Source organism: Arachis hypogaea, chromosome 18, assembly GCF_003086295.3.
Source record: "Arachis hypogaea cultivar Tifrunner chromosome 18, arahy.Tifrunner.gnm2.J5K5, whole genome shotgun sequence".
In the NCBI taxonomy this organism is placed as follows: domain Eukaryota; kingdom Viridiplantae; phylum Streptophyta; class Magnoliopsida; order Fabales; family Fabaceae; genus Arachis; species Arachis hypogaea.
In genome coordinates, this window is record NC_092053.1 from 63,136,445 (window position 1) to 63,163,394 (window position 26,950).

The window sequence follows — 26,950 nt, forward strand, 5'->3', positions numbered from 1 at the left end:
TTTTCTACAATATCCTTTTATGGGCTGGTCGGTTCGAACCTTAATGGTGTGAGCCTGGAAGTACGGGCGAAGTCGTAGAGATGTTAGTATGAGAGCATAGGCAAAGTTTTCTATTTTTTGGTAGTTCAGCTCGGATCCCTGCAGCGCTTTACTAATGAAGTATACAGGTTATTGCCCTTTGTCGTCTTCCCGAACTAGTGCTGAGTCTACTGCCCGACTTCCTACCGTAAGGTACAATACGAGTGGTTCTTCCATTCGTGGTCGAGTTAGGATAGGTGGTCGTCCCAGGAAACTTTTGAATCCTGGAAGGCTTGCTCGCATTCCATTGTCCATTCGAAGTTCTTTCCTTTCCTTAGAGTGGCATAGAAAGGAAGGGATCTTATCGCTGATCCCGCTAGGAACCTGGACAAGGCTGCCAACCTTCTGTTGAGTTGTTGTACTTCTTTGACCCAAGTTGGGCTCTTCATGTTGAGTATGGCCTGGCATTTATTCGGATTTGCCTCAATTCCTCTTTGTGTGAGCATAAAACCCAAGAACCTGCCTGCTTCTACTGCAAAAGTGCATTTTGCGGGATTGAGGCGCATGTTATGTTTCCTTATAGTGTCGAACACTTGGGCCAAGTCAGACAATAATGTCTCTTCACTTTGTGTCTTTATTAACATGTCGTCCACGTAGACTTCCATGATTTTTCCGATATGATCTGAAAAGACTTTATTCATTAGCCTTTGATACGTAGCTCCTGCATTCTTGAGACCGAAAGGCATTACAATGTAGCAGTAATTTGCTTTTGGCATCAAAAACGAGGTATTTTCTTGATCTGGTGGATACATGGGGATTTGGTTGTATCCGGAATATGCATCCATAAACGAGAGGTATCTATATCCGGATGAAGTATCTACCAGAGCGTCGATACTTGGGAGTGGGTAAGGATCTTTTGGGCAGGCTTTGTTGAGATCGGTGTAGTCGGTGCACATTCGCCATTTCCCATTTGATTTTTTCACCAAGACGACGTTACCTAGCCATAGTGGGTACTTGACTTCTCTTATGAATCCTGCCTCCAGTAGTGCTTGTACCTGTTCTTCCACAGCTTAGGATCGTTCTAGCCCAAGTTTTCTTCATCTCTGCTGTACCGGCCGAGATCTTGGATAGACCGCCAACTTGTGACTCATTAGCTTGGGGTCTATGTCTGGCATGTCTGCAGCTTTCCATGCAAAGAGATTGACATTATCTCGTAAGAACTGTACTAGTAATTCTTTCGTGTCTCCCTTCAGGATCGTGCCAATATTAGTTGTTTTGTCCGAGGTATCCCCGATCTGAACTTTCTCTATTTCTCCTTCGAGTTGTGGATGGAGTTCTTCACGTCTCTGAACTCTACCGAGCTCAATTGTATGGAACTCTTCTCCTCTGCCTCTGAGGTTTAGACTTTCGTTATAACAGCGGCGTGCCATCTTTTGATCTGCTTTTATTGTAGCTATCCCTTCTGTAGTTGGGAATTTCATGCATAGATGTGGAGTTGAGACTATTGCGCCGAGTTGATTTAGTCTTGTCCGACCTATTAGGGCATTGTAGGCTGAACTCACATCGACCACGATGTAGTCTATCTTGAGTGTTCTGGATTGGTTCCCTTTTTCCGAAGGTTGTATGTAGTGACACGTATCCCAGCTGTTGTACTGGGGTATCTCCCATTCCGAACAGGCTGTTAGGGTATGCTCTAAGCTCCTTTTCTTCTAAGCCGAGCTTGTCGAAGGCAGTTTTGAATAAGATGTCGGCGGAGCTCCCTTGGTCTATTAATGTGTGGTGGATATTGGCGTTTGCCAGTATGATGGTGATGACCATGGGGTCGTCGTGTCCTGAGATGATACCGGATGCATCTTCTTTGGTGAATGTGATTGTAGGGATGTCGGGAGCTTCATCCTTTCCTTCAACATGATATACTTCTTTGAGATATCTTTGGCAGGATGATTTGGAGATTCCTCCTCCTGCAAATTCTCCATGTATCATATGGACATGTCTTTCTGGCGTACGAGGTGATCGCTCGATTCGTCCGACATCTTCATCCCTTCTTCTCTTTCTTTGATCATCATCTCAGGTGGCCAGAAACCGATCTAGTTTTCCTTCTCTTACTAATTTTTCTATGATGTTTTTTAAGTCAAAGCATTCGTTGGTGGAATGCCCTCGGACTCGGTGATATTCACAGTATTCATTCTGATTTCCTCCTCTTCTTTTACCTTTGAGTGGTTGAGCTGGGGGTATCTTTTCCGTATGGCAGACTTCTTTGTAGACATCTACTAGGGATACCCTAAGAGGGGTGTAATTATGATATTTTTTAATTTTCTTCCCTTGTCGATCTTCCTTCTTTTTGGATTCTTAATCTTTGTCTCGGTAGGAGAATCCAGATTTTGAGGTTTCTCCTAACCGAGAGTTTTCTTCCATGTTGATATATTTTTCTACTCGCTCCTGCACCTCATTTAGAGATGTGGGATATTTCTTCGATATAGATTGGTTGAAAGGTCCCTCTCGTAGGCCATTGATGAGTCCCATGATGGCGGCCTCTGTTGGCAAGCTTTGTATGTCTAGGCATGTTTTGTTGAATCTCTCCACGTAGTTGCGAAGACTTTTCTGATCTCCTTGCCTGATTTCTAGTAGACTGGGGGCGTGCTTGGCCTTGTCTTTTTGGATGGAGAATCTGGCCAGAAATTTTTTGGCTAGGTCGTCAAAGCTTGAGATGGACTTAGGAGGTAAGTTGTCGAACCATCTAATTGCTGTCTTCGTGAGGGTCGTTGGAAAAGCTTTGCAGCGAACAGCGTCTGACACGTCGGTGAGGTACATTCTGCTTCTGAAATTGCTGAGGTGATGGTTGGGATCTATAGTGCCATCATACAGAGTCATATCCAGGAGTTTGAAGTCCTTAGGAATTTTAGTTTTAATGATGTCCCTAGTGAATGGATCTTGATCTTTGCGCGAATTGTCCTCAGGGGTGGTCCGGGTAGCCTTTGCTTTGAGATCGGCTTCGAGTTGTAGGATTTTATCTTCTAGCTCTCGACATCTCCTTACCTCTCTTTGTAGATTCTTGCCAACTTCTCGTTGATGCTGGCTTTCTTTTTCAAGTTGCTTTAGACGATCTTGAAGCGCTTCTATTACACCCAGATGTGATAAGTTTTTGTCTCCGTTAGATTTCGGAGTATCTTTTGGTGTAGCGTCTGCGTTTTTGTGCGGTGTTCTGTCCTCTAGATTTGAATCATGGTCGTCCACCATAATGATGGGATGACTTCCAGGGTCCCCAGCAACGGCGCCAATGTTCCGAGGGTTACCTGAAACTGTAGGCCGATCTCGGATGAGATCTTCTGTACTGGTCGGAGATAACGTGTCCGGCTGGCTGGTGGCGGCCGGAGATGTTGTGTCCGACTTATTGGACTGGCTGCACTTCTGATCCTTGGTCACCGGAGGGTGGGGGGTACCTGCAAGAGACTCCGATGCTTAAGTTAGCACGGGTATTAAGCAGGTTTATTGTAGAATCAGAGTATGAGTTATACCTGGGTGCTCCAGTGTATTTATAGTGGTTGTAGAGTGACCTTTCTAGATAAGATAAGTTAGTTATCTTATCTTATCTTTTTCTTTGAGTTGAGGTCACCTTATCTTCAAGGGAATCGCCCTTATCTCTCTAGGCTTGGACGGCCTTTGGGTCGTATTCCTTGGGTTGGGCCCTTCCTTGGGCTTTCCCGTCGATTTGGCCGAGCTCTTTTAGGAAGAGGTCGGATAGTCTGACCTGAAGAGGTCGGTCGCTTTGTCGCCAATCATCCCAGGTTGGGTAGCTCGACCCAGGGTATGAACACCAACTGGCTGAAAAAATATTCATAGGCGTAGAAAAAGGGACGCTCCCCCTCGACAGAAGTAGGAAAACAAACCCTCTCGTCAGAATCGGGCGCCACAAGCTCGTAATCTCTCTCTCGGGCACCACCACCACAAACCCTATGACATTTCCTCAGCTCTACACAAAACTCAGCATCCACAACAGAGACACATATTAAAACAAGGGAGTCCAGCCAATCGGACATTCCCTCGAGAACTTTAGAAGACATCTCTACAATGTTATTGCGAGAAGACATGAGGCCAACTAATCTTACAATAAGAAAAGAAGATTGGATTACTAAAAAATATCTTGGACGAGGGGCAAAACAACTTGACTAATATGATACAGAAGAACAATCAGAAAAGGAAAACCCCAAGACTCAAACCAAAGCCCTGGGGCATCCTTTGGAGGCAGTAACAAAGCAAGATTTTAGGAAAAATCTACAGCTCACGTCCCGACATTTCTCAAAACAAGAAAAGAGGATCTCAAATAACAAACATTTCGAAAAAGGAAAACACAAAGTCATCAAAGCCACTATCTTCCTATAGTCTATCAGCAAAGAGCATCGCCAACATCAAACATGCCAAGCGGAAATCATCGAAGATACAACCTTTTTCAGAATCAGACAGAATCATCATTCCAAAGCTTCAAAATCAAAAGCACAAACAGAAACGGTGATAACATGCAAAAAAGCATCAAACAAAGAGGAAAGGCGAAAAGGTTCATGCAAAAGATGAAGAAACTCCTAGAATACACGTTACAACAGTAATCAGGCACGGCAAAAGCAGAAAGATCTAAACTTTCTCCAAGGAAAATCAAAACTTTCTCAAAATCAGACAGGAAAATGACGAGGAAAAGAAAGGAAGAAAAACCAACCTGAATGAAGAAAGAAGCTTCAAAGGAGATTGAAAGATGGAACCACCCAGAGAATCGCCAAATGATGCTGCAGCACAAGAAAAGGCAAAATGCAGGCGAAAACAGAAAGTGAGAGAGTGAAGGGAGAAGTTACGAAGAAAGACGAAGAAGAGAAACCGTTTTTTGATCGTGAATTTCAAAATAAAAGCCAAGGAAACGGGGCAATTAAAACCAATTAATGAAGGTATTAAACCCTCGCACGTTCCCAAGAACAAAACGCTACTATAAAAGCGCGCGCCTTCAGAGGAAAATGTTCCACATTCAAAAATTCTACAAAAAAAAGAAGTCGACAAATGCTCGAGTTTGGCTTCACCAGAGAAGAACTGAAGTCTAAGACTTGACCTCAAAAAGAAAGACCGAGCTCGAGCAGGGGCACTGTTCACACCCTGGGTCGAGCTATTCGACCCGAGATGTTCAGTGACAAAGCGACCGACCTCTTCAGGTCAGGCTATCAGACCTCTTCTCAAAGAGGTCGGCCAAATTGACAGGAAAGCCCAATAAAGGGCCCAAATAGAGGAACACGACCAAAATCCAAAGGCAATCTAAGCCTATAGAGATAAAGGCGTTTCCCTTAAAGATAAGCTGACTTCACCCAAAATAAGATAATATAAGATAAGATAACTAACTTATCTTATTAGAAAGGTCAGCCCACTGATGCCAAGGCATCTTAGGCTAGTTTCACTAGCATTTTTCTGTTAGTTTTAGTTGTTTTATGCATTTTCTTGAGCTTAAAGTAACCAAGAATGGTTAAATGAATAACAAAGCAATGAACCATCCAAACAGTATGATTTTAATGCAAATTCCATGAGTTTTAGTTATATTACTTGAATGCTATGAATGGAAGATTTCTCATGAAATTTTGCAAGACTTTGATGCAATTGTTTGGATGATTTCAGGGAAGAAGAGGCTAAGCAAGGAAGCAACAAAATCAATAAAGGAAGCTTGAATATCACATGTGGAGTTTAAGTTCCAGTTTAAGCCTAAACTGGAGCTTAAACGCCAGAATCAGGAAGGCTAAGAAATGCTGGAATTGAAGTTTAACCTCCAGTTTAACCTTAAACTGGAGGTTAAACGCCAGAAGTGAGAAGGACACCAAGGAGGGCAGTTCCACGTTTAACCTCCAGTTTAACCTTAAACTGGAGGTTAAACGCCAGAAAGGGGAAAGGCACCAGGGAGCCATTTCCACGTTTAAGCTCCAGTTTGACCTTAAACTGGAGCTTAAACGTGTTCGACCAAGTTTCTCCTCCAGGGTTGCTTTCTCCATTTCCACGTTTAAGCTCCAGTTTAACCTTAAACTGGAGCTTAAACGTGTTCGACACCTCCAGGGCTACCTTCTAAGCTTCCACGTTTAAGCTCCAGTTTAACCTTAAACTGGAGCTTAAACGTGTTCGACCTCCAGGGCTACCTTTCTTAGCTTCCACGTTTAAGCTCCAGTTTAACCTTAAACTGGAGCTTAAACGTGTTCGACCTCCAGGATGCCTTCTTCCATTTCCACGTTTAAGCTCCAGTTTAACCTTAAACTGGAGCTTAAACGTGTTCGACCTCCAGGGCTACCTTTTCTATTTCCACGTTTAAGCTTCAGTTTAACCTTAAACTGAAGCTTAAACGTGTTCGACTATATTACCCTCCAGGGCTGCCTTCTTCCATTTCCACGTTTAAGCTTCAGTTTAACCTTAAACTGAAGCTTAAACGTGCTTCCACAAAAGGCATCACTGGAAGTGTCTGGCGTTTAAGCTGCAGTTTAAGCTTAAACTGCAACTTAAACGCCACTCTTGGAAAAGGTTTCTGGGCCAAAAATATTGCGGTTTAAGTTAGTATTTGAGCACAAACATTAACTTAAACTTACTCTGGTATGAAACCCAATTGAATATCATGGTTTATGGGATTGGGCCTGAAGGATTGATGAGTCTGAAATTTCAATTTATTGAGTCATGTGTCATTATTTGATTATCACTAAGTTGGCTCAATGAATGTTACAGAATTTGGATCAACAGCCTCATCAAGATTATGGATCATAAACCCAAGGCAAAAGGAAAGCAGGGAGAAGCCTCAAAGCCCAAGAAACACAACAGAAGCTCAATATAGAAAGTGTATAAATAGGATAGAATTTAAGTTAGAGAGGGCACTGGAACTTTTACCTTTTCATTTAGCTAGTTTTTATATCTTTGTAGTTGAATTCAGAGCTATGACTCACTAAACCCCTTTCATTGGGTTAGGGAGCTCTATTGTAATTCAATGAATCAATAATAGTTTATCTTCTTCTTCAATCTTTTCTCTTGAATTTTGTTAGAAAGCTTCTCGATCTAATTCCATTGGGTAGTTGTCTTGGGAAAGAAACTACCCATAATTGGAATCCTTCGGAACCTTGGGAAAGGAATGGAGGATTCATGCTAGAGAAGCTTTCTCACAGTGAATTGGATTAGGGTTTGGATGGATATTGTGACATGTAATCCTACCAAATTGTGGTTCATGAAACTGTGTGGTATAATCAGTGATCGAGCATCATCTCTTCTTATGAACATTTAAACCAAGGGATTGGGAATTTGTTTGTTTTTAGAGAGAATTGGTGAGCCAAGGGATTGGGATCCAATCATATAAGATTGCCAAGCAAAATTCAATGAACGCATTGGTTGAGGAAGAGATAAACATGTTTTGATTCGGAGATCTCAATATCTCCTAACACCCAATGAATTCCCCATTTCTGATTTCCACTTTCTCTTTACATTCTGCAACTCAATTCATGCAATCACCCCCATTCCCTTTTAATTTCAGCAATTTAGCTTCTGCTCTTTAATTCATGCAATTTAAGATTCCGCCATTTCAATTTCTTGTCATTTACTTTTCCCGCCAATTTTACATTCCGCAATTCTCATCTAAATCTTGATTCCGCTCAACTAGAACACACTTCTAATCCGAATTGCTCACTCAACCAATCCTTGTGGGATTCGACCTCACTCTATTGTGAGTTTTTACTTGACGATAACCGGTGCACTTGCCGGAAGGAATTTTGCCGATCGTGCAATTTCCTAAATCGTAGCATAACTAGTTTATGCGCATCAAGTTTATGGCGCCGTTGCCGGGGATTGGTTTTCGATTGACAATTCTCAAATTGGAAGTTAACTAGATTGAGAATTTTTTTTTTGTTTTGATTAATTTAGTACATGTTACTTGTTGAATTTCAATTTCTGCACTCTGTTACATGCTTTCTTTCTTTATGCCTTTAAATTCAAGCAACTAACTCACTGACTCACTAACTGTTTGAATTAATTCCTCAATTGCTCTAACCATACTCTTCCATTAACCAAGAGTATTTCACTTGTTTGTTGCCTGTGCTGTGTTCTTGTATGACAAGTAGGAGAGGAGAGACATCAACTCCTCCATATACCGAACCAGAGAGGACCCTTCATAGACTGAGAAGGGAAGCAAGAGGGAAGAGAGTACTGGGAGAAGAGGAATCTGAAGGAGAATCTGAGGACAATTTTGAGGAAGCTTTAGATCTCAATATGGATAGAGAAGTTCACAACCATGAGAGAGCTGATGGAAACAATGCCATTCCTGAGAGGAGGGTTCTTAGTTCATACATAAACCCAACCTCTGGGAATTGTGGTAGCAGCATTCAGAAACCACCCATTCAGGCCAACAATTTTGAACTCAAACCACAGCTAATATCACTTGTGGAGAATCATTGTTCATTTGGTGGGAGTGCTAATGAAGATCCCAACCAACATCTCACAAAATTTCTGAGAATTTGTGACACTGTGAAGTCCAATGGAGTCCAGGAAGATGCCTATAAACTGCTTTTGTTCCCATTTTCACTTAGGGACAAAGCAGCTAAGTGGCTGGAATCATTCCCAAGGGGGAGTCTAACAACATGGGATGAGGTGGAAAGCAAGTTTCTGGCACGTTTCTACCCCCCACAAAAGGTCAATAGGCTTCGATCTGAGGTTCAGACTTTTAGACAACAAGATGGTGAAACTCTCTACGAGGCATGGGAGAGATTCAAGGATTTGACAAGGAAATGCCCACCAGACATGTTCCATGATTGGGTGCAATTGCATATTTTCTATGATGGACTCTCTTATGAATCAAGGAAGGCTGTAGACCATTCATCAGGAGGTTCATTGAACAGGAAAAAGACTGTGGAAGAAGCCATTGAAGTGATTGAGACAGTGGCTGAGAATGAGTACTACTATGCATCAGAGAGGCACAACACTAAGGGAGTCATGGAGCTGAACCATGTTGATACAATTCTAGCCCAAAACAAGGTGTTTGCCAAGCAACTAGCAGAGCTTACCAGGCAATTAGAAACAAAGCAAGTGGCTGCAATACACACACAAGATCAAGAGGAAGTAAGCATTGAAGGAGGTGATTGGGAAGAGGCCAACTATGTGGGAAACCAACAAAGGCAATCATATGATCCACATTCCAACACTTACAACTCAGGATGGAAAAATCACCCAAACTTTGGGTGGGGGAACCAACAAACCCAACCACAAAACCACAAACCTTACAACCACAACCAACATAACAATTCCACATACCAAAACTCCAACCAAAGATCATACCAAGCCACACAAAACACTTACTCCCAACCATCATATCATGGCCAAAATAATCAACCTACCCAACCTAATCCGAACCAACAATTTCAAGATCAATTAAACCGGATAGAAGGAATGATGGCAACCATGAGTCAAGACATAACCGAATTGAAAAGCTTCAGGGATGATGTGAGAGCTACCTTAAGAAACCATGGTGAAAAACTCAAGAGGATGGAGTCTCAAGTAGGAGAGCTATCTCAACAGGCCCCCAAATCAACTGCAGTGTTCCCTAGTGACACAGAAAAGAATCCTAAAGGGGAACAAAAGAGAGTGAGATGGGAAGAATGCAAGGCCATCACCATATTGAAGGAAGTCTCAGAAGAAGAAGGAATCAGGACCTCAGAACAGGAGCCAGAAATCTTGAAGGAAGGTGTGGAGGAAGCTAAGCAGGAAAGTGAAACTGAGCAAGCCAAGGAACTGCAAAAAGGCACGATGGAAACATACCAACCAAAAGCACCATTTCCTCAGAGGTTAGGAGGAGGTGAAAAAGGGAAAACCTATTCAAGGTTTTTAGAGACATTTAAGTCTCTCCATATCAATATTCCCTTTCTTGAGATTCTCCATCAAATGCCTACACACATCACGTATTTAAAGGAATTGTTGAGCAAGAAAAGAGTTTTGAAGGGAGGACAAATGGTAACAATGAACAAAGAATGCAGTGCCCTCATCAAGAAGGACACAGTCTCTAAGAAAACAGACCCAGGAAGCTTTCATATTCCTTGCATCATAGGAGAAACAAAAATTGACAGAGGATTCTGTGATCTAGGAGCTAGCATAAATGTGATGCCTCTAACTCTTATGAAGAGGCTACAACTGAATGAGGTGAGATCCACTGATGTAATCATACAACTGGCTGACAAAACTCAGAAGCAAGCTGAAGGGGTAGTTGAGAATGTGCTGGTGAAAGTGGGAGATTATTACTTCCCCACAGACTTTGTCATTTTGGACATGGAGGAAAGCTACCTACACCCTATCATTCTGGGAAGGCCATTTCTAGCCACTGCTAGAGCACTCATAGATGTAGAACAAGGAGAGCTAATTTTGAGAATACATGATGAACAGCTCATTTTCAATGTTTTCAAACCTGCATCTGAGCCTGAACCAGAACATGAAAAGCCTAAGGATGAGAGTAGCCATCTGTGTCTGGAGGAAAGCAATCCGGCAGCTGAAACTCTGAAACAGTCCTTGGAAAGCAAACAAGAATTGCAAGAGTTAAAGCCACAAGAATCAATAGAAACAGATCAGAAGGATCCTCCCGGCATAAGGGTCAATGAAGAAAGCTTCAAGAGAAAGGGAAGCATTGTAAAGAAATTGCCAAGAGGGTGGAGAAACAAGAAAATTCCCACTGAAGGTTTCTCTCCGGGAGATAAAGTGATATCAAGTCATTATCTGCCAATCCCACCTGACCTCAAAACCATTCCTTCCTAGCTCCCTCAAGTATTCACAATCAGGAAAGTTCTTTCTATGGAACATTTAGAGGTCATGAAGGAATCAAGTGGGGACGTTTGCATAGTGAGAGGAGAAAACGTCAAGCACTACAATCCACCCTAACAAGGGACAACCGTCAAGCTAGTGACGTTAAAGAAGCGCTTCATGGGAGGCAACCCATGTTTTTAATATCCTTACTCTTTTTTTTTGTTTTGTTTTGCATCTAATAAAGCATGGTTTCTTATGCATGAACTTGAATCCTCAGGACAACTGCTGAAAGAGTGCACTAAACATTGCATATAAAATACAATTTGTCTCTAAGTTTGGTGTGCCTGAAGGCACCCCAAACTTTATTCAAAATGCATTCAATTTTTCATGCAAAGAGCACAACCAAACATTAAGTTTGGTGTTCCTCCGTGAACACGGTTCATGAAAAGCAAGAAGTTCCTCTGGATTTCGAAATTCATGACAAGTAGACCATTCGCATGTTTTTGGTTTCAATTACTTAGGGTAGTAAATTTGTTTAGAATCAAAGAGCCAAAGTGACTATGATTTATTAGAATTATGCACATTCATTAAGGACAACCAATATGGATTTCATGTCATCAGGAGACTTTACCAAACACTAAGTTTGGTGTCCAATAATAAGTGTACATACATACAAAAGTCACGGCTATAAGCTCATGAAGTCAATCATTGATTTACATGTGCAAGTACTATTCATCATTCACATGGACCGAAAAATGATAGCAAACTTGTTTGTTTGTGCAGGTACAAAAGAAAAGACAAAAATGGAGGAAAAAGACAAAGGGAGGTACGGTGCTTGGTCAAAAAGAAAAGTTCACAAGTCTTTGAAACTAACACATGGGAAAAGGAAGTTCTGCAAGAAAAGATAGCTACATGTACAACTTAATGCACCCAGAATACTTCCAAGAAAATGAAAAGCAATTCGTCCTTCTCCCTAATTCACATATTTACCATCAAGCCACCCTTCACAAACCACCCTAGCCGTCCATTTTTCACTTATGGGCACTATAAAGAACCACTTGGGGAACGAGTTCCACACCACCAATTCTCCTTCATGCACATTTTCCTTCATCATAGCATAACTATCTCTTGCCGAAAACAACCTCACCACATTTCCAACAACACTTCTTGTTTCACCTTGTCAACTTTAGCTTGTAACTTACCAAAACCAAAGAACCAATGGCAGCCTCATCTAGCCACAAAAGAAGAAAAGACAAGCAACCAATGGAGGAGAGCAGGGAATTCGATGCAAGGAGATACAAATCAGTTTTCCATGAGATTCAAGCCGAATGGATGAGACCAAAAAGGGTACTAGCTGAGGTTCCCTTTGACCTTGAAAAGGATGAGTTCCCAGGTGTTTGGGAGAAGATCAAAAGAGGAAGTGGGAGCTCCTGACTAAGCCAATCACTAAAATCAACATCAACTTGGTGAAGGAGTTCTATGCAAATGCAGTGAGGGAAGACTCAACCAAGAAACCCACATACAAAAGCTATGTGAGAGGGGTGGAAGTTGACTTCAGCCCCAAGGCAATCATGAAAACTCTTGGCCTGAAAAACATACATTTCAGCCAAGCAAGTTATGAGGAAAGGATGATAGGAGAACCTGACTATACAACTATTGCTGAAGACCTTTGTGCCATCAGAGCTGAATGGGTGAGAAAAACAAGAGGGGCTCCAAGAGTTTTGAGAAGGGGAGACCTAACACCGGAAGCTAAAGGGTGGTATGCAATAGTTAGGAGATCCATCCTACCCACTGCAAACTCTTCAGAAATAGTCCCTAAAAGAGCCATCTTGCTACATTGCATTATGGTGGGAGGGGAAATCAAAGTTCATAAACTCATTGCTGAACAGATACAAGAGTTTAGTGAGAAAAGTGACCCTGAATCCTGGCTCCACTTCCCTAGCACCATCATTAGACTATGCATCGATGCCTAAGTACCACTTGAAGATGAAAGACCTAATTGGCTATATCCTGGATTGGCCATAACTGCGTATAGAATGACTCTTGGCCCAACTCCTCCAAGACATACAAAAAGAAGAAATGAAGAAGGGCAACAAGCGGAAGAAGAGCAAGAAGCTGAACAAGAAGGACAGGAAGGAGAAGACAGAGAAGAAGAGCAAGAAGAGCAAGCAATTCCAGAAAGAAGACAACGAACTCCTAGAGACCCCATGGATATGAGCAGAATGCAGGAAATCATGGAAGGAATGTCTCAACAATACATGAGGTCTCAGGAGAGACAAGAGGACTTTCACCTAAAAATGATGGATATGCAAAGGAACTTTGAATCAAGATTCTTGGATCTGCAAAGGGAACAGAATTTACATTTACAGGAATCCTTCAGCCACATATGCCAACACCAAGATGCCAATGTCTTGGCAATCAAGGAAGCCACCACTTTACAGAATGCAAGATACTCAGTCCAAGCTGATTACAACATCAGTTCGCAAATGAAGCTTAACTACATAGGGGAACATCTACACAAGATGGACCCAGCATTCCTAGCTTTTGATGAGTATTTCAAAGGGAGGAAAGAAGGAGAAATAAACAAGGCAATGATCCTTGAAAAAGAAGTGGAAGAAACAATGAAAAAGGCTGGATTCTGGAAAAAGCTCATAAGAAAAGACAAAGGAAGCACAAGTAGTCAAAAAGAGGCAGGAAGCAAGAAGAAGCAGGATCCCAAGAATTAAGAAGAACCAAGCAATAAATAAGAGGTGGTCTCGTTCCTTAATAATCAAATGATAATTGGTGAATTGTCTTTATGAGCTTTCTTTCATCACAAGTCATTTAAGTGTTATGTGGAGTTTTTTTTTTAGTATGAGTGTCTGTTTATTGCTTTGAATAAAGTGAATGCCTAGATGTTTGGATATAACTTCACCTTCTTAAACAAGTGCTTGCCATGCTTGTTCTGTTTCCAAAAATAAAAGAAAAGTTTGAACAAAAGTAACTTGGCTAAATTAGTGACAAATCAAGTAGAATTAAGTGGTGGTATGCATGCTTGATTGTTTAAGTCAGATCACTGGAAATAGAGTGTAGAATTATCATTTTTTTGTATAGAAATTGAAAACTGTCTATGGATCTTGATGAATAAATGTCTTTGGCCATGAAAAAGAAAGAAAAAGAAGAAGAAAAAGCCACTGAAAAAGGGCAACCAAAAAGCAAAAAAATTGAGAAAATAAGCTAGGCACCAATGGTTTGAACTTCTGAGACAAATGCCTGTGGTGTTTATGTATTAAGGATATGCTTGGATGAATAGGTTCTGAGGAGTGTTTCAACACTTGGTAACTTGGGTTAACTAACCCGGGATTATCAACCAAAAGTCCATTATCAAGAGCAACCTAAATACAAAACATTTAGTCACACAAAGAGGTGCTGGGCACCAATGTCTCAAGAAGAAATGTGAACCAAAATGCCTAAAGTGGATATGTGTAGTGCACTGATAAGAAAAAGAAAATGCCAAAGGCTTGTGCAACACATGACACTAAGCAAACAAGGAGCAAAGAAGCTCTAAGAAAAAGAAAAGAAAAACAAAGAAGAGAAAAGTGCCAAGGACATAAGAATAACAAGAGGCCATAGCAGTGTTTGATGGATGCAATGAAAAAGTGATAATTCTACCTGATAAGTATGAAAAAGTGATGCTGCAACTTTCTGCATAAAACCCTTCTGATGAACTTCAAATGCTTGCTAATATAGCCAATGTAATTGCTTTCTGTTTCATACTTTCTTCTCAAATAACTCAGGACTTGCTTAGGGACAAGCAAGTATTAAGTTTGGTGTTGTGATGCCAAGGCATCTTAGGCTAGTTTCACTAGCATTTTTCTGTTAGTTTTAGTTGTTTTATGCATTTTCTTGAGCTTAAAGTAACCAAGAATGGTTAAATGAATAACAAAGCAATGAACCATCCAAACAGTATGATTTTAATGCAAATTCCATGAGTTTTAGTTATATTACTTGAATGCTATGAATGGAAGATTTCTCATGAAATTTTGCAAGACTTTGATGCAATTGTTTGGATGATTTCAGGGAAGAAGAGGCTAAGCAAGGAAGCAACAAAATCAATAAAGGAAGCTTGAATATCACATGTGGAGTTTAAGTTCCAGTTTAAGCCTAAACTGGAGCTTAAACGCCAGAATCAGGAAGGCTAAGAAATGCTGGAATTGAAGTTTAACCTCCAGTTTAACCTTAAACTGGAGGTTAAACGCCAGAAGTGAGAAGGACACCAAGGAGGGCAGTTCCACGTTTAACCTCCAGTTTAACCTTAAACTGGAGGTTAAACGCCAGAAAGGGGAAAGGCACCAGGGAGCCATTTCCACGTTTAAGCTCCAGTTTGACCTTAAACTGGAGCTTAAACGTGTTCGACCAAGTTTCTCCTCCAGGGTTGCTTTCTCCATTTCCACGTTTAAGCTCCAGTTTAACCTTAAACTGGAGCTTAAACGTGTTCGACACCTCCAGGGCTACCTTCTAAGCTTCCACGTTTAAGCTCCAGTTTAACCTTAAACTGGAGCTTAAACGTGTTCGACCTCCAGGGCTACCTTTCTCAGCTTCCACGTTTAAGCTCCAGTTTAACCTTAAACTGGAGCTTAAACGTGTTCGACCTCCAGGATGCCTTCTTCCATTTCCACGTTTAAGCTCCAGTTTAACCTTAAACTGGAGCTTAAACGTGTTCGACCTCCAGGGCTGCCTTTTCTATTTCCACGTTTAAGCTTCAGTTTAACCTTAAACTGAAGCTTAAACGTGTTCGACTATATTACCCTCCAGGGCTGCCTTCTTCCATTTCCACGTTTAAGCTTCAGTTTAACCTTAAACTGAAGCTTAAACATGCTTCCACAAAAGGCATCACTGGAAGTGTCTGGCGTTTAAGCTGCAGTTTAAGCTTAAACTGCAACTTAAACGCCACTCTTGGAAAAGGTTTCTGGGCCAAAAATATTGCGGTTTAAGTTAGTATTTGAGCACAAACATTAACTTAAACTTACTCTGGTATGAAACCCAATTGAATATCATGATTTATGGGATTGGGCCTGAAGGATTGATGAGTCTGAAATTTCAATTTATTGAGTCATGTGTCATTATTTGATTATCACTAAGTTGGCTCAATGAATGTTACAGAATTTGGATCAACAGCCTCATCAAGATTATGGATCATAAACCCAAGGCAAAAGGAAAGCAGGGAGAAGCCTCAAAGCCCAAGAAACACAACAGAAGCTCAATATAGAAAGTGTATAAATAGGATAGAATTTAAGTTAGAGAGGGCACTGGAACTTTTACCTTTTCATTTAGCTAGTTTTTATATCTTTGTAGTTGAATTCAGAGCTATGACTCACTAAACCCCTTTCATTGGGTTAGGGAGCTCTATTGTAATTCAATGAATCAATAATAGTTTATCTTCTTCTTCAATCTTTTCTCTTGAATTTTGTTAGAAAGCTTCTCGATCTAATTCCATTGGGTAGTTGTCTTGGGAAAGAAACTACCCATAATTGGAATCCTTCGGAACCTTGGGAAAGGAATGGAGGATTCATGCTAGAGAAGCTTTCTCACAGTGAATTGGATTGGGGTTTGGATGGATATTGTGACATGTAATCCTACCAAATTGTGGTTCATGAAACTGTGTGGTATAATCAGTGATCGAGCATCATCTCTTCTTATGAACATTTAAACCAAGGGATTGGGAATTTGTTTGTTTTTAGAGAGAATTGGTGAGCCAAGGGATTGGGATCCAATCATATAAGATTGCCAAGCAAAATTCAATGAACGCATTGGTTGAGGAAGAGATAAACATGTTTTGATTCGGAGATCTCAATATCTCCTAACACCCAATGAATTCCCCATTTCTGATTTCCACTTTCTCTTTACATTCTGCAACTCAATTCATGCAATCACCCCCATTCCCTTTTAATTTCAGCAATTTAGCTTCTGCTCTTTAATTCATGCAATTTAAGATTCCGCCATTTCAATTTCTTGTCATTTACTTTTCCCGCCAATTTTACATTCCGCAATTCTCATCTAAATCTTGATTCCGCTCAACTAGAACACACTTCTAATCCGAATTGCTCACTCAACCAATCCTTGTGGGATTCGACCTCACTCTATTGTGAGTTTTTACTTGACGATAACCGGTGCACTTGCCGGAAGGAATTTTGCCGATCGTGCAATTTCCTAAATCGTAGCATAACTAGTTTATGCGCATCACCCACACTACTATAAATACACTGGAACACCCAGGTATAACTCATACTCTGATTCTACTAAAAAACCTGTTTAATACCCATGCTAACTTAAGCATCGGAGTCTCTTGTAGGTACCCCCCACCCTCCAGTGACTAAGGATCAGCAATGCAGCCAGTCCAACAAGTCGGACACGACAGCTCCGGCCGCCACCCAACCGGACCCGTCATCTCCGACCAGTACAGAAGATCTCATCCGAGATCGACCTACAGTTTTAGGTAACCCTCGGAACAGTAATCCTCTTTCTTGGACCCTTGTCAGGTCTCTTTCAGGGATTACTTTTATAACTTGTTTGTTGTAGGAGACCGACTTCGTCATGTCGGTCTTTTCTAAGTTATTTTGTAATCCTCTTTCTTGGACCCTTGTCAGGTCTCTTTCAGGGATTACTTCTATAACTTTATGTTTTGGGCCGACTTTGTCATGTCGGGCCCTTCTAAGTTATTTTTGTAATCCTCTTTCTTGGACCTTGTTCAGGACTCTTTCAGGGATTACATCTATAACTTTATGTTTTCGGCCGACTTTGTCATGTCGGGCCCTTCTAAGTTTAAGTAATCCTCTTTAATAGGGTTGGCCAGACCTCTTTCCAGGGTTTACTTATAACTTGGGTTGACTTGGTCCGACTTCTTAACGTCGGCCAGTCTTTTAAGTTATTATTTAGCAATCCGTAAGACCTCGTCAGGTTCTTTTTCCGGATCACTTTCGATAACTTCTTGCATTATTATGCTTTCATCTTTTCCGATTTGTATAAGGTGGTTTCTATCTTTATTTGGTCGACCTTTAGATGAATCGCGCTTTCATCTCTATTGGTCTTTATCGTGATCGTGCTGTGAATCTGTTTTTCACTTTCTGCCGATTTGTTGCTTTATAATTGGACGATGAATGCTTTAGATTAATGCGTCTTGAGAATTTGTAGAATATCTAAAATATATTTCATTCAAAGGAAAAGTGCAAATATATACATGTGGGAGTTTTTCATCCCTGTAAGTCGGATAGTTTGTAGGTCTTAGCTTGGTACCTCATTAAAAAGCCTTTTCAGGAAAAAGAGTGTACCTTATACCAAGATCCTTTATCATTCCTAACTATAGTACCTTCTTAGGTTGCAGGCGTGCCACGATCTGGGAAGCTCTCGTCCATCGAGTTCGGACAGTCTGTAGTAGCCCTTCCCAAGTACTTCTATGACTCGGTAGGTTCCTTTCCAGTTTGCTGTCATCTTTCCTTCTCCGAGTTGTTCCGATGTTATTTCAAATTAGAGTGAGGTCATTTTCCGAGAAACCTCGCGGCACTACTTTTTGATTATATCTCAAAGCCATTCGACGTTTTAGTGCTTCTTCCCTGATCCGAGCTCTTTTCTGGACTTCCGAGAGTAGGTCGAGTTCTTCCCTTTGCAATTGGGAGTTGGCTTCTTCATTGTAGTGTACTACTCTAGGCGACCCTTCCTCAATTTCTACCGGGATCATTGCCTCCACTCCGTATGCTAGTCGGAAGGTTGATTCCTGATGTGGGGAAAACTTGTCTCTCAACAAATCTTCCTTCGGCAAGTGTACCGAAGTTGTCGTCAAGTAAGAACTCACAATAGAGTGAGGTCGAATCCCACAGGGATTGATTGATCAAGCAACTTTAATTAGAAGAATGTTCTAGTTGAGCGAGTCCAGAATTTGGGTTGAGAGTTGCAAAAAATAAAATGGCGGGAATGTAAATAACAGAAAAGTAAATGCTAGAATTAAAGGACTGGAAGTAAATGACTGAAAATAAATTGCAGAATTGTAAATGGGAATGGGGGATTTGCTCATAAAAGTAAATCGCAGAAATTAAAGAGAATGGGTAAGATTAGAGATGGGGAGTTCATTGGGCTTAGGAGATGTTGCAATTCTCCGGATCAAGTTTATTTTCATCTCTTCCTCAATCAATGCACTCATTGATCTCCTTGGCAATCTTAAGTGATTGAATTGCAATTCCTTGCAATTCAATCTCTCAAATCTTGATCAATAGCCAATTCCTTGGTCAATTGCTCATGAGAAGAGATGAAGTATGGTCACTGATTATACCACATGCATTTCCCAAACCAAGTATTGAGAGGGTTACAGTCACATACCCATCCAAACCCAATTTAGTCCAGCATGAGAAAGCATTTCTAGCTTGATCTCTTCATTCCTCTTCCAAGGTTCAAAAGAGATCCAAGTTTGAATAGCTTCTCTTCCAAGATAACTACTCAATTGGATGAAGATCGAAAGCTTTCAAGTAAAATCAAGAGGAAAGATAGAAGAAGAACAATGAAGATTAGTATTGATCCATCAAATTACAACAGAGCTCCCTAATCCAATGAAAGGGGTTTAGTTGTTCATAGCTCTTGAAGATGAAAACAAAGATGGAGAATACATCAGAAAACTAGAAATTGCAAAGAAAGTAAAATACAGAGAGTGGTTCTTCAGCCTCCAGATCTCCTTTACAATTCAAAGCTACTCCTATATATACTACTCTTCTCAGCTTCTAGTTCACTCTTCAAGTCTTGGGCCTTTGGATCTTGAGTTTGAAGCAGTTCCTTTCTTTATTTGGGCTTGGCTTTACTTGCAGAGAGAAAGTGTGGAGTGGGCAGAGACTTAAGCTCAGGGCGTAAGGAGTGTTAATCATTTAGTGAAAGTCCAAGTTCGGGAACGTTAGTGACACTTAACATTGTCACTAACGTTCCAATGCACCCCTTTTGCCTCACGTTAAAACCCACGTTAACTAGTTTAACGTGGCTTTTAACGTTGCGTTGTCAACCTTCGAGAACGTTAGTGACACTCAACATTGTCACTAACGTTCCAGTGTGCCCCTTCTTGCTTCACGTTAAAGCTCACGTTAACTAGGTTAACGTGGCTTCTAACGTGGCCTTTGCCATCCTTCGAGAATGTTAGTGACATTCAACATTGTCACTAACGTTCCAATGTGCCCCTAGGTCTCACGTTGGAGTCCACGTTAACTAGGTTAACGTGGCTTCTAACGTGGCCATCTTTTAGCCATCCCAACGTTAGTGACAATGTTGAGTGTCACTAACGTTGGCTCATCCTTCATTTCTCATCGTTAGCTTCCACTTTAACCAAGTTAACGTGGAAGTTAACGTGACTCTTGGGGGTTGTGTGGTTGCTTCAACGTTAGTGACAATGTTGAGTGTCACTAACGTTGTCGACAACTCTTCATCCTCTACGTTAGTTCCCACGTTAACCAAGTTAACGTGGGAGTTAACGTGGTACTTTGCACCATAGGCCAATGTTAGTGACAATGTTGAGTGTCACTAACGTTGGCTTCTCTTCCCCCCTTTAACGTTAGAGGCCACGTTAACTAGTTAACGTGGCTTCTAACGTGGCCACTTATGAGTAATTGCCAACGTTAGTGACAATGTTGAGTGTCACTAACGTTGGCTCAACTTCTCTTCTCCACGTTAGAGTTCATGTTAACTTGGTTAACGTGACTCTCTAACGTGGGCATTGATGGCTTTTTTTTGAGAGTGTTATTGGCAATCTATTTTCTCATTAATCTTGCAAGTTACCTCCCCTTTTCTTGCTTCTTTTTGGTCCTGAAATCAAGCAACAAAGTGCATCAAAGCTCTAGTCCAAGTCATGAGTAATGCAACATAATATTTGTCACTAAACTTATGCAAAATCCTCATGAAATCATGTAAAATGCACAATGTATGCTTGAGTCAAGGCATAAGTGAATATTTACCCAAAACTAGCTTATTTCCTAAAGAAATGCATGAAACTAACCTAAAAACAGTAAAGAAAAGGTCAGTGAAACTGGCCAAGATGCCCTGGCATCACAACACCAAACTGAAAGCTTGCTTGTCCCTAAGTAAGTACTGGAACAAGAGAATGATGAATGGAATATCCAGAGGAATGAGTCATCCTTGTGGAAGTCATATTACTGATTTTATGGTGGTTTCATGCATAGCAACTTAGGTTCATTCCATTACTGGCTTTCAGACCTTTATTCTGTCCTAAAACACCCACTTTGTTCATATCCCATGAGAGTTTTATTCATTGATCCTTTTATTGTTATTACAAGGGTTGTTTGTGTTATTTAGGCTAGGTGCTCTGTAAGGGGGCAACTCTTTAAGATAAGTTTTCAGTCAACACTCCCGAACCAGTTGGTTCAAGGTGCTAGGTGTTGAGACACCCCTAAGGACTTACTCCCTCAAGCCTATCCCCCATACATACACACTACAGGCATTTAGTTTATTTGTTTTCTTTTCTTGAGACCTTGGTGTCCAGCACCTCTTTGGGTTACTAAGTGTTCTGTAGTGAAGGTTACTCTTGATAGTGGACTTTCAGCTGATAATCCCGAGTTATTTAACCCAAGTTACCAAGTGATAAGGCACCCCTAAGAGCTTATTCATCCAAGTAGATCCCTCACACAAGAGCACCACAGACACTTGCCTCAAGCTTAAAACCATTGATGCCTAGCCTTATTGCTTACTCTTTTTCTTTTCTTTTTTTTTTTTTCATTTCCATTATTCTTTCCCTTTTCTCTTATTAGGATCTTGTCATATGTCAGTCTCATGGGTATATCCAAAGTCAAGTATTCAGGATAGATAGTTGTCCTCCTAACCTTGTGGTTGAACCAACTTAGCTAACTTATGACTACCCCAAAGATTCATGAATGCACTTCCACAATATGAACTCCACTCCGGTCTTTTAAAAACATAATCCTTCTCTTCTTCAATTTGATTTAAAAAGGGACAAGCTTACAAGAAAGGGAAGTAATGATGCAGTGACATAAAGACCAGTGCACATAGACTCTCTTCAATGCCAAAAACTAAAAATAACATGATTTGAAAAAGGTTTAAACATAACATGGAAGCAAGTTCTATTTCATACAAGATCTTCCTTATTTAAAACACAGAGAAAGATGGAACAAAGAAGGAACTCCACCACCTTTTACTGTTGTGGGTGTCCACGCTTTTTTCCTTGCTTGTCCTCCTTGTTTCCTCTTGCATTTCCTCGCATCCGTGCCAATCTTGCTTGCTTCCAATCCTCAAGTGCCTTCCTCACTGACTCATGACTCTCTTCCACCCTTTGTCTTTCCTTTCGTGCTAATTCATCCTTCATTTCATCATACTTGGCTATTCCTGGATGCAATATTGGCAGCTGTCCCACTAAGTAGCCGAGCCTGGCTTGAGTATTTATCTGATGTCCTGTTTGACTCATGTAAACTCCTTTTGTGAATGCCCTTTGCTCGTCCAATAGTTCTGCCTGTTCTATTTGTCTTCGATGCATCTCATGTATGTGTGCCCCTTGATGTGCTTGGATGTTGATTAGCCTCTGGGTGGATTCTTGTTGCTCGTTTTGCCTTTGTTCCATCCTGTTGAATGCTTCTCCCCATTGTTGTCCTTGGCTTAGTTGATGTTCCATTATTTGCCTTTGCCACTCATCTTGCTGCCCCATCATCTGTAGTTGAAGCTCTTTCTGTGCTCCTTGGCTTTCCAAATATGTCTAGATAAGCCATCAATGGCTTCCTGTAATTGGTGCATGTCCAAGGTCTGTGGTGCTTGTCCCTCTAAGACTTGTCCTTCAACTACTTGAGGAGTTGTCCTCTTTCTTTGCTTCCGTTGAGGCAGGGAGAGTGCTGCAGCATTCATCCTTCGGACTGTTATTGGAATGCCTTCCTTTATCCAAACAGGGTCTTCATCTTCAAAAACCACTCTAGCTTTCTTGCATATTCGGTAAATGGTGCTGGGGTAACCTAATGTTCCTCTTGAGTCGCTTTTCTCTGCCATTTTTCTAATTCCTTGAGCTATGATCTCATGAACTTTGATTTCTCCTCCCTTGAGTATACAATGCAACATTGTTGCTCTCTCGAGATTCACCTCCGAGTTGTTTGCAGCTGGGAGAATAGACCTCCTTACTAGCTCGAACCACCCCTTAGCTTCAGGAGTGAGATCTGTTCTCTTAATGAACTTTGGTTTATTTCCTGCACCCCTTTCCCAGTCAGCTCCTGGTACACAAAGGTCTAGTAAAAGCTGGTCATAATTGGGGTTGTTGTCCAATCTTGAGTGGTAACTTTCTTCTTCAAATGGTATAGACCATAGCTTCAATGCCCTCATTACACTCATGGGACCAAAATCCACCATTGTTCCTCTCACAAAGCTTGTATATGACTCATCTTTCTTATCATACCTGACTGCATTTGCATAAAATTCTCTTACGAGATTTGCATTCACCTTAGTGACCGGGTCAGTGAGGAGCTCCCATCTTCTCCTTTCTACCTTCTCTGTGATTTCGGGGCATTCAGTCTTCTTAACTTGAAATCCCAGCTCATAAATGATTTCCTTATCAACCATCCACCCGTATTGCAATGCATGATGCAAGCTTCTAAATCTCTTCTCATCATATGGGTGTTCTTCCATGGGTTCCTTCCCCTCCCTTCTCTTAGAACTTGAAGATGCCATGAATGATAATTTAATATGTGAAGGTGGTAAGGTTGTGGAGACTTTTGGTTGTTTAGGGTTTTATGGCAATGAGGAGAGTGAGGGGAGGAATGTTTATAATTGGATAGGGCGTGTATTGTACCGAAATGAAGAGTGGTGAAGGTGTGTGATGACAATGAAGGGTGGTATGGACAAGGGTTGTTTATATAGAGAAGTTGTGAGAGAATGGAGGGTGTAGATTGATGAAGTGGTCACTTGATGGACGGTTGGGGTTATGCATGGCTAGAAGACAAGGATCATCACTTTATGATGGGGATTGCTCGGTCTTCTAAGGGTCCCTTTTTTCAATGTTGCATGGCAACATTTTCCAACGTATTCCCTCTTTAGAACAAGTGTGTAACCCTTCTTCTTTAAGTGGCGAAATCTCCCCCATTTAATTGTCCAATCAATCCCTTTTTATGCTTCTTTTCCTTTCCTATAAAGATTTGAAATAAGGAAATTAATATAAAAAAAATCAAGACTCTAAGGCTAGAATAAAATGAAAGAAAGGATTTGATTGTTAGTTTATGAATTCCAACTAACTAACTAACTATTGGTGGGTCCTTATATGCATTTTGGTGGCACAATGGGGTGACACCAAACTTAGTTTGAAGCAATGTGATGAAAAGTTTTGTTCAAAGCTTCCAAGACTAGCATGCATCTTGGTTTGCTTTGAACACCAAACTTGTTCTTCACTATATACTGCATGATAAAGACTTCACCAAGTGTTTGTCAAGTTTGGGTTGAAATCATAAAGATTGACTTATTCATTATCATCTGAAAGCATATAAAACATGGGTTGCCTCCCATGAAGCGCTTCTTTAGCGTCACTAGCTTAACGTTTTTCTTTCATCACGGTGGTTGGTAGTGCTTAAAGTCCTCCCCTCTTGCTGTGGACTTGTATCCATTGGTTGGATCAATGATCTCCACATGTTCCAGGGAAAGAACTCTATTGATAGTGAAGACCTTAGGTAATTGAGATGACATAGTAGGGAGATTAGGGGGAATATCTGTGAAGTAAGCTGAGACAACTCTATCTCCTGGAGAGAAGTCTTCCGTAGGGATCTTCTTGTTCCTCCATCTCCTTGGTACCTTCTTCTTTGTTTCTTTTGAGGTTGCCTTCCCCTTGGTGACCTCTTTTCTCCAAGGAGTTGTGATGCTGTCTTCACCTGCCTCTAGAGGTTTGGGTTCCTCCAACTTTTTCTTGAGCTGTGGCAATTGCTGTTTTCCTTGTTTGTCAGTTAAGGGGGTCTCAGAACGAACTGGCTGTGCTTCAATGCTTGTTTCCTCCTTCAGTGTCTCATTATCATTTGTGCTTAGTTCCTTGTCCTCTTGATCTGTTTCTTGTGAGAGTTTGAAAACATTGAAGCTGAGTCGTTCATCATGGATTCTCAATATTAGCTCCCTTTCTCTACATCGATAAGTTCTCTGGCCATAGCTAGAAAAGGTCTTCCCAATATGATTGGGTGAGTGTGACTTTCTTCCATGTCTAGAATGACAAAGTCTGTTGGGAGAAAGTACTTTCCAACCTTTAGCAACACATTTTCCACCACTCCTATTGCTTGCTTTTGAGTTTTGTCAGCCAGTCTGATAATGACATCTATGGGCATTATCTCATTGATCTGCAGCCTCTTCACCAGGGATAAGGGCAGTAAGGTGATGCTGGCCCCTAAATCGCATAGTGCTCTGTCGAACATATTTTGACCTATGGCACAAGGGATATGAAAACTTCCTGGGTCTCTTCTTTTTGTAGGCAACTCAGGTTGAATAAGGGCACTACATTCCTTGTTCATCACTATAGTCTGCCCTCCCTTGAGTGAGCTTTTCCTGGGAAGAAGTTCCTTCATATACTTGATGAATGCAGACATTTGTTGAATTGCCTTGATGAATGGTATGTTCACATGCAGAGATGCAAACAAGTCTAGGAACCTTGAGTATATTCTTTTTCCCACAGCACCATTGAGCAGTTGAGGGAATGGTGCATAGAGCTTCAGCAGCTCTTGTTGTGAGATTTCTTGTTCTTTGTGATCTCTATCCTCCTCCTTTGTTGAGTTGTCTTCAGGTTGTTTGCACATTTTGCCTTGCTTGTCTTCAATCTCTTGATCACTTGTAGTGACCATTTTGCAATCTTCCCATCTTACTTTCTTTGCTTCTCCCTTGGTGTTTTTCTCAGTGTCACTTGGGAAGCTATCAGTAGGTTTGGGAATCTTCTCAGCTAAATATCCCACCTGGAATTCCATCTTCCTAATGGTTTCTCCCTGGTTCTTAATATTGGCTCGCACCTTCTCTTTGAACACCTTATTTTCTTGAATCTCTTGGCATATTCCTTCAAGTAAGGCTTCAATCTTAGAGAGCTTGTCATCAATTGATAAGTATGTGGAGAAGTGTTGTTGTGGGGGTGTTGAGATGTCCTCTGGGTGAATTGTTGGTGAGCTGCATTGTTGTTGGAGTTGTAACGTCTCTGGTCTTGGTTTTGATCTTGCTCACTTCCCCACCCAAAGTTCGGGTGATTTCTCCATCCAGGGTTGTAAGTCTTGGAGTATGGATCATAGTTTTTCCTTGGTGAATTCCCAATGTAGTTGGCTTGCTCCTGACTCCCTTCTGCTTCTTGTGTTGTTGATGAAGTGGAGATTGCTGCTACTTGGTTCATCTCCATCTTCTTGGTGAGGTCAGCCAGCTGCTGGGTAATGAGCTTGTTTTGGGCCAACAGAGCGTCTACATTGTTTAGCTCCATCACTCCTCTTGTGTTCCCTCTTTCGGAAGCATAGAAGTAGTCGTTTTCTGCTACTGTTTCGATAACATCTATGGCTTCCTCAATGGTCTTCTTCTTGTTCAAGGACCCTCCAGATGAATGGTCTACTGCCTTCTTTGACTCATAAGAGAGCCCTTCATAGAAAATGTGCAGCTGGATCCATTCGTTGAACATGTCAGGTGGACACCTCCTTGTTAAGTCTTTGAACCTCTCCCATGCTTCATACAGAGTCTCACCATCCTGTTGCCTGAAGGTTTGAACTTCAGCTCTCAGCCTATTGATTCGTTGAGGAGGGTAGAATCTTGCTAAGAATTTGTTCACCACATCCTCCCAAGTTGTCAAACTCTCCCTTGGGAAGGATTCTAGCCACTTGGCTGCCTTGTCTCTAAGTGAGAAGGGAAATAAGAGCAATCTATAGGCGTTAGGATGAACACCATTAGATTTCACTGTGTCATATATTCTCAGGAATGTGGTCAAATGTTGGTTGGGATCTTCTTGAACACCTCCTCCAAACGAACAGTTGTTCTGAACAAGGGTGATGAGCTGTGGTTTAAGTTCAAAGTTGTTGGCATGGATTGTTGGCTTTTGGATGCTACTTCCACAATTGCCTGGGTTTGGATTAATGTAAGAGCCCAAAACTCTTCTATCCTCCCCAGCATGATTTGCTCCACCTCCTCTGCCATGGTTGTGAGTCTCTTCTTCATGATGATTTTCCAT

General features: G+C 41.2%; 2 non-coding genes across 2 annotated transcripts; one reads left to right on the plus strand and one right to left on the minus strand.

The window, feature by feature from the left end:
* Nucleotides 1-8,694: 8,694 nt before the first annotated feature.
* Nucleotides 8,695-8,798, minus strand: LOC112774059 (small nucleolar RNA R71). Its single transcript, XR_003188571.1, has one exon. It is a non-coding gene; the product is annotated as a small nucleolar RNA R71 (small nucleolar RNA).
* A 17,607-nt stretch (nucleotides 8,799-26,405) lies between these two features.
* Nucleotides 26,406-26,509, plus strand: LOC112774837 (small nucleolar RNA R71). Its single transcript, XR_003189296.1, has one exon. It is a non-coding gene; the product is annotated as a small nucleolar RNA R71 (small nucleolar RNA).
* The last annotated feature ends 441 nt before the right edge of the window (nucleotides 26,510-26,950 follow it).